Genomic DNA, 13,746 nt, shown 5'->3' on the forward strand with positions numbered 1-13,746 from the left:
TTATGGGCTTGCCCTATTGGACATCAAATGGAATGATGGTATGCCTAATCAGGGCTTCGGGCTCAGCTCCCAGTTCTCCTAGAGTCTCCTTCCTTGAGTCAGTGAGAGAGAGACAAGCAGAGCTCCCCAGGTCAGGTACCTCTGGCACCCCTTCAGGCAGAGGCCTCCTTTTGCATGTTATGCCTTAAGGCATTCATCTCAGAATCTGTGCATTCTGAGACCTGCCAGGCCCACTGGCATTTCCAAACAAAAAAAACTAACAAGACATTTTGGGTTTCCCTATTGATTTGTCATTAATTGAACTCCATTTATCTGAATCATAGGTGCATGATAGACTCATAACCATTAAACTAATTCCATGGAGACTTCGAAACAAAACAAAAATGTAGAATTCTAAAAAATGTTATTTTTCTTTATAATAAACTTATTAGTAATTACTAATAGATATAATTAAATTACCTAAAATTTAAAAGTATATTTAAATTACTTTTGTGCTTCCTATCTATATAATTGTCAGTGGCTCCATATAGCCTTGAGTAAAAGTGGTAAATATTTTTGTGGATGCAGTCATCTCCAGCACAGGATGATGCAATACATAATTATTAACATCCACATGGTTTTTATTACTTTTAATGAATTATACAGGTAGAATACCATGTTAGATGTTATTCAATGTATTGAGGATGATATTCCTTATTTCACTCTTTTAGGAAATACATAACATAAGATAATGTTGATAATATAACATACATTTTCCAGTGTGTTTCTTCTGACCAAACAATTAAGGAACTGTCCAGGCATATTTATTGCATGCATCATTACAAAGTTGGCATATGGTATTTAATCTATGAGTGAGAACAAGGTATGTCATTTGGAATAAAGAAATATGTACTTTGGCCTTTAAAACAATCTTTACAAAAGACTCAGAAAATCCTAAGACTTTGCACTAATCTTATATGGAATGCAAATAACATTTGTAAGGTTGTTCTGCTTCAGGACAAAGCATTTTTGATCTAATGTTAAAACTGGACAACAATACAAAGGCTGGACTTAAGGCTCTTAAACACACAATACATTTCATGGATGTCACATGTGCTTTAAATATTTGTATACACCATTAGGACCTGACTTTAAATTGTTAAAATGCGTTAGTTCATCTTATCTCTACATTTCAGCATATGACACACACTCAATATATTTTAGCTATGTGATCTTAATATTTTGTCTCCAATTAATATACTCTGGTTATGATTTTTCTTTTGTAAATTATGAGTTATCCTGTTACACCATATATACATAGAGTTACATGAAATTATGCATATATTTAGAATCCATTAAGTATTATTATATTCTGATACCAATAAATTTTTTTCATTAATACACAGATCAGTTAGGATATTTGCAGGTGTAAAGGATAGCATTAAATCTCCAACCAGCTTACATAAAATCAGTTAATTTATCTTTATGTTATGACAGAAATGACTACTTAAACTTGGAGATTTACAATGGTGCTTTAGCTGACAATTAAGGAATAATAAACGCTAACCTCCTCCCTCAGTATCCGTCTTAATTGCCCCCAAATAACTGTGTCTGCTTAATTCATGTCTACCTGTGAGCTAATTATTATGGATACCCTGGCTAGTTCAGGTTACAGGTTCATCTATGTGGGTGTGATAACTGAATTCCATGTCAAGTGAGTGAGTGCCTCTTTCTGAAAGAAAAGATTATTATTAGTAGTAAAACAGAGTAGAGAATGTTTTGTTTCCAACATTCAGAGTTTTAAAAGTCTAATTCTCTGGCCTTACAGTCTTTAGCCTTGTTCTTCAGGACTTTGGCCTCAAACTTGTACACATAATCTCTGACAGTCATGGTAGCTTTGGTATCTCTCATTCTACCACTGCACCTTCCTGTACTCAGTAATGCCAGGTGTGAAGTAGATAGTACCCTGGGTCCCAAATTTGGAAAATCATCAATTTCTCCAGCACAGGATGACCTTTTCAACATTTCATTCCCTGTTGAAAACCCATGAACCCTCCATTGTTCTTAGAGTAAGTCAAGTCATAATCCTTTCCTTTGGTTTCTTTGCTTGCTCTTCTTGTATCTATTTAGCTACATCATTCAAGAACTCTTTATCCTAAGCTCTCTTTAGCAATATTGAGTTTTGTTTCTTTCTTTAAAAGTACTATACTCTTTAACTATATACATTCACTTGACATCTGAATATGCTGTTTGTTTTTTAGAATCCATCTGCCTCAGCCTCTTCGCTAAACTAGCATCTAGTCACCTATAGGTTTTTATCATACATCATTTACTCTGGGAAATGACATAGAAAACCATACTTCACTTACTAAAATAAAACTGGAAGCCAGTTGGTCAGCTTCTGAATCACACTCTACATCTTATCCTGTTCCTTTTTTATAACCATTATATATGTAAATTGTAAAATAAAAATAAAACATATATTAGGACTAATAAGTTAAAATGCCTATGAAAACAACCATATGCCCAAGTCTAAGCACTAGATCTAAGGTTTAAGGCAAAGATTTTTGTGTTATCAGTTGCAAAAGTTACACCTTGAAGGTAGTTTTCAAATTCTATAAGGTAAACTACAGGGCTTCCTATCTCTTATAGTTCTGGTCAATGACGTAGTTGCTTTAACTTATAAAATTATGTGTATGGGTGAATATTTTCCTAGTCATTCCAAAACATAATGCTGGAAGTCATGCTAAAGTAACAGAATCAAGACAGGTGAAGGGAGAGTTAGGGAAACCTAAGGGAAAGAAGCTTAAAGTAAGAAGCCTGTTTGCTAATTAATATTTCCTTGCCTGCTCTAACCTCCTCTTCATGCTGACAACTTTTCACAATTTCTATGTTTTTGTGCTATTTTTATAAATTCCACAATCCAGTGTAAGAGTACCTTCTCATATGTCAGCACTGATTTAGAGATAAGCAAATATCCTGACATTCTGGCCACTCATGTAATAACTGCTCCTCAAATTACTAATACAATCAATTGTTCTCTTGAAAAATTATTACAGTAGTAAGTTGATTCTTTAGCTATGCTCAGAGACATCATTAAAAACCTCACAGGCTAATCATAGTTACTGCTTCACTATCATAGACTACTGACCATCTTCTGTTACTCAAAGAAAATGGTTTCATTATTGTATCTGACTATTCATATAGGCAGAAACTGGGGTGATTTGTAATCCCATTTCAACAATGATAACGTAAAATAAAGGTAGAGACCCACTAAGGAACCAACAAAAAACACATCTGAGATCAAGTGTTGCTATCTAACTACTTCCCAGGTTGCGTACCTCTTTGAGATATAGAATAAATCCAGGCATAAATAGAGTGAGACCATGGTGTCCTTATAGGACTTGACATTAATGAAAAGATATACGTTGTTTTCATCTGTCTATTTGGTCAGTGCTAGGCTACGTGAGCAAAATACTGAAATGAAATAGCAAAAGAAAAGGTAGCTGAACAAAATTATCTATCCAGGGAGATTTATTCACATTGTATAAGTGTTTTTTTTTTTTTAACTGCCTATAACCTAAATCATAGACCCTTTCTAAAAAAAAGATTTTATATACCTCATTTTATTGCTATGGAAATTAGAAGAAAATAAGATGTGGTGGCTTAAACAAAATCCCTACTAGAGAGCAATATAATCTGAAATAAAGCCTAAGACCTCTTATTTCTCTAAAAGGAACTACTCCAATTTTTTAAAAAGTAAATAAATTATATTTCCATATATTATGTTTTGTCAAAATGAATTGTATTTATGTTCAATGGTTAATTTAAAATGATGATACCTTAAATTGTATGTAAAGAGTTAAACATTAACATAAAATAATCTTTTTAAAACAATCCATTCAGTGCAAAATGATATCCATTTAATTCTCAGCATCCTATATGATTATCTCTTTTGGGTGCTAAATGAGCATAGTATTTGGCTATGTGCTATCATGATAATTACAATAGCCAGATATAATGCAGTCAGTTTGGAAACAAGATGTAGATGCAACAATAAACAGAGTCCAGAGAACTTAAACTAAAATGGAAATATTTTAAGCTTTCACATTTAATCTACATTAGATTTATATGGTTAAGGGGTGTACACCAGGGAATTTCTTCCATTAAAGTTACCATTAACTTAATTTTTTTTAAGATTTCCCCTTCATATGTGAAGAGGCTTCTGCTTACAGACTTCTTCCACAAACCAATCTTCATACCACTGTCAGGATTTATGACTGAGGTTTTCTAAACTCAACTATTGTGACTGCATTGTACTTGACAGTGTCAATGTGATGAGAACTGACAAGGGCTGAAGTACATTTTGTGTCTGCTGATAGAAGTTCCCATTTGTTGTCAATGAGGCATCCCTCCATTTAAACATAATTCTTTAAGAAAATTGACAGAAATATGAAAAACAAAATGAGATAGAATAGAATAGAGGGAGAAACAAGAGAAAATGAGAATAAGAAAGCTGTAAGTGATTCAGGACAGGAAAAATGAAGCAGATGATTTATGGGCTTCAAAGTCTGACTGCAGCCATAGGGCCACATAAGTACTTTCATCCAATGTGGATTACAAATAAATGAAAGTTATTGATCTAAGCAGACTTACACCATGTCAATATTTTTGATATAGAAACATTATCTTAAAGAATACAAAAATAAAAATAAATTTTAAACCATCTACATGTGTCTTTGTAGATGGTTTAAATAATACCCTCAAACAGAGCACTCCTTACTAGGTTCACGTTGAACTTTAGTATTAAACATAAAATCAAGATATACTTTATCAGGGCAATCCAAGTTTTATATCAAATTGTTTGTATCATAATTGTATAATTTGATAAATTTCAATTATGTTATACTCAATATGCTTATATGATAGAAAATGAGCATGGGAGGGACCTTACATATTTATGATTAAAGTTAGTAGGTATTTGGGGGCATCTGGATGGTTCAGTTGGTTCAGCATCTCTTGATTTCAGCTCAGGTGATAATCTCACCCTTGGAAGATTGAGCCCTACATTGGGCTTTATGCTGGGCATGGAGCCAGCTTAAAGTTCTCTCTTGCCCTCTATCCCTCCACCCTCTCTTCTCCTCTCTAAAACTATAACTAATAAAAATTTTAAAAAAACAAGTTAGTAGGTTTTCTTATTATTTCTCAAATATTCTGGGAACATCTTTTACAGATTGTGTTTCACATTTTCCCTTCAAATTCATCTTTCAAGAATTTCCTGAAATATAACTAGTCTTGTGTTTCCCTAAAATTCTTACTTCAATAATGGGAATATACCCCAATAATAAAATAATTATTTTTTATGATATATGTAAGGTTTTACAGGTGAGATACACACGACACCAGGCGAGAGGCGCAAGGAAAGGTTTATTAAAGGTGCCCTCCGGCGAGGTTCCATGACTCAGGAGAGGAGAGTCAGGGAGTACCCAGGAAGGGATTGAGTGAGCTTTTATTGGGCCAAGGCAGGGGCAGTGGGCTCATAACCATATTTGATAAGGTTAGAGTTTGGGGGTTGGAAATTCCCAAAGCTGGTTTCTGTTTCTTGCATAGGTTTCGGTTAACTCAGGGTGACATGTCCTTGACAGATGTCCTTCTGGCAGGGATAGTCCTGGGTAGGGGGAAGATGGCGGCCTGGAGGCCCTTTTATTGTTCCTCCTGCATTCCCAGGGCCGCGGACCCAACAATATGGTATCTAAAAATGCAAATATATTTTAAAACTTTAAAAATTTAAAAAGCTGCAGATTTTAATGTTGGATTAAACAAAATTCTCCACATTTGCAGCACAAGTCTTACCAAGAGAAAGATCAAATAATAAATTCATTTCAGTGTTACATAAAATTTTCTATTCTTCCACCATTACTACCATACTTTTTTGTAGCATTGTATAAAATAGTTCTTGCAACTTGGCATCAGAAAGATCTCAGTTAGTGTCCCACTTCTGCCATTTATTGGCTTTATGAACTTAGCCAAGTTACTTATACTCTTGGCAACTCTGAATTCTCAAATGTGAACCATGGGTTAATAAAGAGTGGGTTATGCAGAGGATTTAATATATGAAGGAGATGGTATATGAAAGTTATCACCTTTCCCTTTTCCCTCCTCTTTTCCTTTCTTTACTGGAAGAAAGAGCACTTGTAAATCTGAGAAGAGATTCCCTCTTCTCATTTCTGTAGCCCTTCACACAGTCTCCAGAATTAGTTTTGTGGCATGACTTCCAACTTATTACTGGGTGGGGAAACATAGTCAAGTGTGAGATGTGATACAGGATAATGAAAATCATCTGCCTTGAGAAATTAAGGGAAATATTAGGAATAATAAGAAATCAGAATATCCACTTAATAAATAAATGAAAATTACCTTCTATTCATTATTAAAAGACTCCAGTTGTAAGGATTCACTTAGGGAATCTGTTATACCTGAAGATTCTGGGCTCTACCCAAACCTCTTAACTGAGTATGGAATGATCAGACTGCCAAACTCTCAAACTCTAAAAGCAGTGGCCCATGGAAAAGAAGGAAAAAGAGGGCCTAAGATACACACATGAAAACAAAATTTCAAATGCCTAGTTATACTGATTCTGTTTCTTCTGATTCCTGATATGGTATCCAAATGGTTAGAATTTTGTTCGAAGCAGTTTCTCAAATATTGGTACTCAGACTAATCATTTGAGGGAACTTACAAAATATTACAATACAACTCCCAAACTGATATATTAAAAAACACATAAAAAAATCAGAGAAACATCTAAATATTTATAAAGTTTCTGAGATAATTCTGATACAAGTTTGGTGGTTTGGCAAGAAACAAACCTATATGACTAAAAAATATATTGCTAAAAATTAGACACTCAAATCTCAGGGACAAGTTATGGGAATTATAAAAATATTCCTGAACACATTGATTTATATATTTACACACTTTTACAAATGTTCTGATTCGGGCACCTGGGTGGCTCAGTGGGTTAAGACTTTGCTTTCAGATCAGGTCGTGATGTCAGGGTCCTGGGATCAAGTCCCGCATTGGGCTCTCTGCTCAGCAGTGAGCCTGCTTCCTCCTCTCTCGGCCTGCCTCTCCACCTACTTTGATTCCTCTCTCTCTGTGTCAGATAAATAAAAAAATATTTAAAAAACAAACCAAACAAACAAACAAAAGTCCCACAAATGTCTGATTATAGTAAATGACAAATGGGATTGTTAGCATATTAGATTCTGAAGAAGAATTTCAGATTGTAGGGTGCTTAGCTCACAGACTGCCCTGCACAAGAAAAAAAAAAAAAATAGAAGCCTCATCAGGAGGTTTGATTCTCTTACTTGGATCTTACTTAGTGATATGAGACAGAGAAAAATAACCTAACTAAATGTGTTTTAAAACATTTGACTGCAAGAGAACAGTTTCAAATATATTTTATATTAGCTCTTTATCATTTGGTGATCAAATTTTGGGGAAGGTTAGTAGTTTACTTTTTAAATCGGTATTTACTAATGTAGATTCCAAATGAGTTAAAATTTGGTAGCCCTTTTGCTGTTTCAATAGTGGTTTCATCTTTAATTAATTATTGTGTATCCTTTTCTTTATGTACAACAAATATGTAGAATAGGTAAAATAAACCAGCTTGTGTTGGTATGGCCTGGAGCTAGAGAACAGAAATGAGTGCCTACCTGTTTCTTCCTCCCTGCTGAAGGTATGAGAGTAATTTGAAATCTGTCTAACTGGTATTACAAGAATATGTTAAATGCAGTATGTTCTTGGTATTCAGGGAAATCGAAAGCAAATGTTTTAGTATTGGGCAAAGACCAAAGAATTCTGTGATTCACTCATGTGTGTTTATGTTGTGATATTTATTTGTAATTTTTGTGGAGTTCCTATTATAGAATTGTTTCACTTAACTAATGAGTGAAGCCAAACAGCATCTGTGTTTAAATTGACGTTTGGTCATTTCAACTATGCATTCCATATCTAGTACTCTGGGTTAAAAGTAAAAAATAAATAAATAAATGATAAATAATAATATGTGTTTTTGTAAACCACCTAGAAGAGCAGGATAATGCTTCTTGCAAGATATGAAAAGAAAGCTCCTTAACTGGAACTTAGATATGTAGATATATAAAATACAGAATACAGTTTTGATAAATCTGGTTGTGACTTAGATAACTCTATGTAGTTATCTCAGATAACTCTATCTAGAATTAGATATAAGTTATTTTATAAAATACTCCAGCCTGTACGGAGTTGTTCATACCTTAAAAGATAATAACTTATGGCAGTTAAGAAGATAATGTGTGGTATGAAGATGTGCAGAGGAAACATGTAATCCTAGATGCAAATATAATTTGGGAAGAAGTTAGTTAGAAGCCTATTAAAAAAAAAAAAAGTTTCCAAGTAACCATCAGTGATGAAGGTCCCAGCACAGCATTTGAAGCAACCAATTCTATGAGCAATGATTGGTTCAAGAATTTTTGGAAACCTATTAATTTGCATAATTTGAAGCTAATGGGAAAGTAGGCATCAGTTGAATATGAAACTGAGATAGTATTCCCTACCAAATCAGAAAATACAAAGTGATGAGCCACAGGCAAAATAAAGTTCAGTTAGAACTGCACCATTCAGTAATGGAAGAAAATCTGTTTCTAAATATACTTTCATGCTATTTGTGGTGAATACACTCATAAGATACAGCAACAATTACAATCATTTATCATTACTGTTTTTGCTTTGCCAATTCTGTTGATGTTCATAATTAATATAACTACAATAATGATACATTAAGGTATAAAATATAGTTCATTTTACTAGAAAAAAACAATTCAATGCCAAGTTAAAGCTGTTGAGATTAAATTAATATTATTTCATACTTTGCTGTTTTGAAAATTAAATGATCATTAAAATAATATAATATTTCATGAGGGGATTTATATGTTTTATATTTTCACAAATTTGAAGGTCCGCAAAGATTTTATAAAGTATTGATTACAAATGTCCAATTTTCAATAAGTCTTCCTTTACCAAACTTAATATATAAATATGTGGGTTGTTCATTCTTTTAAGATATTAAATAAAGTAGCATAGTTCTACTTTAAGTAGAATGTCATTTTATGGGCATTTTATAGAGACATTTACTGACAGTTTATATAGAGTAAAATATAACTTTCAGAAGGATACGAGAAGCTTTCAGTTTCCTAATTGCATTATGTATGAACACTTTCCTTTAACTTTTTCTACTAAAGAACTTGAATAGCTTAATGATTTTTTTGAGTTATGTGGAAAAGATATTTTTTTCTGTGAAACATGGAAACTTGGAAATCTATTTTTGCTCTGAGGAGGTTGTTTCAAGCTCTAAATTATCCATCTATGTCAAAGTAGGCTAGTCTTATGCTATAGGAAAACAACAACAACACCAAAATATCACTGACTATATAGAGCAAAAGTACATTTCTTGCTCATTCTAAGTTCAGTGTGATTTCAGGTATTTCTCAACAAAAGCTGTCCCCCATGTAGAAACTCCATGATTCAAGCCATTCCCATCTTATGGCTTTTAATGATAAAGTGAAACTTTATCATTATTGTTCTGGCAGGGAAAAAGAGAATAAAACTCTCTACTTACTTATTTTCTGTCTTGGCCTAGAAAAACACATTTATTCCACTCACATTTTAACGACAAGAAATACCACATGATCCCATCTAATTAAAATAAATATGGAACATGTAGTCTCTTCTGTATAGGAAAAGGGAAAGTAGATAAAATGATGAGTACTAGTAATCTCTACCTCAGACACTTAGATCAAATCTATAATGTTTTTATTTAAGATAGTAAAATCAATCAAATGCTAAATAATGACATAAAGAATTAGATAAAACTACTATTTGCATGATTATTTAGTTTACTTACCACAATGAATTTACTAGTTTTGGGAAAAAATGAGGGGGACTATCCCATTTTTAAAAATATTTTTATTTATTTATTTGAAAGAGAGAGTGTGCAGGGAAGGAGCAGAGGGAGAAGGACAAGCAGACCCTATGCTGAGCATGGAGCCCAACATGGGGCTCAACATGGGGCTAGATCCCAGGACCCTGAGATCATGACCTGAGTTGAAATCAAGAGTCAGACACTTAACTGATTGAGCCACCCAAGCACCTTGGAACTATCCCATTTTTTAAGAAAATATTGGATAGTATAATAACTGGCTTCTAAATGTTAAGTTTTTCCATACAACCTTCAAATAAATAAAGCTAACTGTAACCTATGCCAGAGTATAATTAGGAGTTACAGTTTGCTAAAAACTGTAGTTTACATGTAAAGGGGGGAAAATATCCAAAATTAGTATAGCCTACTCAATTGACCTTTTCTAAGAGGTACAGGAAGGTTACTGATGAAACAGATTGAGCAACAATGTCGTTCAGTAGAAGAACACATATAGAATCATCCTTGAAGGAGAAAGTCTGACCCTGAGTGAGAAAAAACTGAAACATGAAATACCTGTGAATCAGAGCAATGTTTACTAGGGAACCAAAAGGGGAGGACTGAAACACATATAGAGTCAAAGGTAATGGGGAAAACAACACTTTGGGGGATAATAGAGCTCAAATGAAGAGGAAACATTACTTGGTAGTGTGGTGGTAAAAGGATAGAAGTGAGAATGCTATAAAAATATGTGGAATTTTGGGACGCCTGGGTGGCTCAGTTGGTTAAGCAGCTGCCTTCGGCTCAGATCATGATCCCAGCGTCCTGGGATCGAGTCCCACATCGGGCTCCTTGCTTGGCAGGGAGCCTGCTTCTCCCTCTGCCTTTGCCTGCCATTCTGTCTGCCTGTGCTTGCTCTCTCTTCCTCTCTCTCTCTAATAAATAATTTTAAAAAAATGTGGAATTTTCAGAAACAAAATAAGATCATAGCATCAGAAGAAATTCTACATCTCTCCTATTCTCAACACACACAGGAAAAGGACAGCAATTAGAAAAAGAAACTTCACTTTGCCATCAGAATATGGTAAGCGTGAACTAAGAATCTTAGTGAGACATTCAAACCACTCAGATACTCTACATATAATTAACTCTAATTAATGTTTCAGAAAAAGAAAAGATACTTTAAAAATACATAGAAAGTGACTGTCAAAACTGTCGGCGATGAAAATACACACCAACAATTATTATAAAGCAGAGAAAAATTACAATACAGATCCCTAATGTAAACTAAATAACACTAAGTAATGGGAAAAAAAAAATGAAAGACACTATGAATCAGGGAGTCAACAACTCAGAATATAAATGGATCACAAATAAACTAAAGAAATTAAAAAAAAAAAGGAAACTGAATTAACCTTGAAAACAATATGCTGAATGAAAGAAACCAGTCATATAAATGTTATGTGAAATGTCCAGTTTAGGCAAGTGTTTAGAAAAAAAAAGTAGACTACTGGTTGTCTAGGCTGGGGTGACGGATGGAAAGTAACTGTTAATGGGCACAGGTTTCTTTCTTCTTTCTTTTTATTTTTTTTTCCTTTTTTGAGGGGGTGGGGCTGATGAAAATGCTCATAATTTAGATTGTGGTGATGGTTATAGAATTCTGTGAATATTCTAAAAACTGTTGAAATAGATACTTAAAACTGGTGAATTATGTGGTATATGGATTATTTCTTAATAAAGCTATAAAACACACAAATACACACACCCACACATGCACAGAAATTTGAAACCAAATTGTCAAAACTGAAGAAAGAAATCCCAAGAAAGAGAAAATATCCCAAAACAAAGACTACCTTTTAAAAATCTCAAAAGAGAATGCTTTGACTAAAATATAATAAATGAATTTGAGGAGTTAAAAATGAAGAGAACTACAATGAAAATTGAGTAAAAACAGATGAGAGAAAGCCATACATTTAGTATGGGGAACAGAGACCTATCATATGTACAGCCACACATCTTTTTGTTATAGTTTACTTTGTCACATTTTGCGGATATTACATTTTTTTACACATTGAAGGTTTGCGGCAAAACTGCACTGAACAAGTATATTGGCATTGTTTTTCCAACACCACATGCTCGCTTCATGTCTCTATGTCACAATTTCATGATTTTCATAATATTTCAAATCTTATCATTATCATTGTATTTGTTATGGTGATCTATAAACAGTGACCTTCAGTGTTACTATTGTAATCTTTTTGTGGTGCTACAAACCACACCCATATAAAACAGTGAACTTAATTGTTAAAGTTGTATGTGTTCTGACTCCTCATTCCCCTGTCTGTCTCCCTTTCCTCAGGTCTCCCTATATCCTGAAATACAATAATATTGACATTAGGTCATTTAATGCCTTACAGTGGCCTCTGAGTGTTCATGTGAAAGGAAGAATCATATGTCTTTTACTGTAGAATCAAAAGCTAGAAATGATTAAACTTAGTGAGGAGGACATTTTGAAAACCAATAGAGACCAATAGCTAGGTTTCTTGCACCCAACTGCCAAATTGTGAATGCAAAGGGAAAGTTCTTAAAGGAATTAAAAGGACTACTCCAGTGAACATGTGAATGGTAAGGAAGTGAAACAGCCTTATTGCTGATATGGAGAAAGTTTGGTCTGGATAGAAAATCAATCATTCACAACATTCCCCTAAATCAAAGCCCAATCCAGAGCAAGACCCTAACTCTCTTCAAATCTGTGAAAGCCTAGAGAGGTGAGGAAGATGCAGGAGAAAAATTTGAGGATAGCAGAATTTGGTTCAGGAGATTTAAGGAAAGAAGCTGCCTGCACAGCATAAAATTGCCAGGTAAAGCAGCAAATGCTAATCTAGAAGCTGCAGCAAGTTATCCAGAGGATCTATCTAAGATAATTAACAAAGGTAGCTATAATAAACAACAGATTTTCAATGTAGGTGAAACAGACTTATATTTGAAGACTGTCAGAGCTAGAGAGAAGTCAGTGCCTGGCTTAAGAGCTTCAAAGAGCAGGCTTTCTTGTTATGGGCTAATGCAACTGGTGACTAGTATGTTGAAGCCAATGCTCATTTACCATTCCAAAAATTCTTGGGCCATTGAGAATTATACTTAGTCTCTTCTACCTGTACTCTATAAAAGGAACAACAAGGACTGATGATAGTACATATGTTTACAACATGGTTTACTGAATTTTAAGTCCACTGTTGAGACTACTGATCAGGGCGGGGGTGGGGGGTGGGGGGAGAAGATTCCTTTCAAAAAATATCACTGCTCTTGACAATGCACCTGGTCACCCAAAAGCACTGATAGAGATGTACAATGAGATTAATGTTGTTTTTAAGCCTGCTAACACAAGCATCTATTCTGCAGCCTATAGATCAAAGAATCTCTTCAACTTTCAAGTCTTATTATTTAAGAAATGCATTTTATAAGGCTGTAGCTGCTATAGATAGTGATACCTATGATAGATCTAGGCAAAGTAAGTTGAAAACTTTCTGGAGAGTATTCACTCTTCTAGATGCTAGGTCAAACTATCAACATTAATGGAAGTTTGGAAGAAGGTGACTATAACCCTCATAGATGACTTTGAGGGGTTCAATATTTCAGTGGAGGAAGTAACAGGAAATGTGGTGGAAATAACAAAAGAAGTAGAATGAGAAGTGGGGTCTGAATATGGGACTGAATTGCTGCAAACTCGTGAGAAAACATGAACACATGAGGAGTTGCTTCTTATGAGTGAGCAAAAAAGTGCCTTCTTGAGATGGGATCTACTCCTGGTG

Source organism: Neovison vison, chromosome 11 (assembly GCF_020171115.1).
Source record: "Neovison vison isolate M4711 chromosome 11, ASM_NN_V1, whole genome shotgun sequence".
NCBI classification, from domain to species: domain Eukaryota; kingdom Metazoa; phylum Chordata; class Mammalia; order Carnivora; family Mustelidae; genus Neogale; species Neogale vison.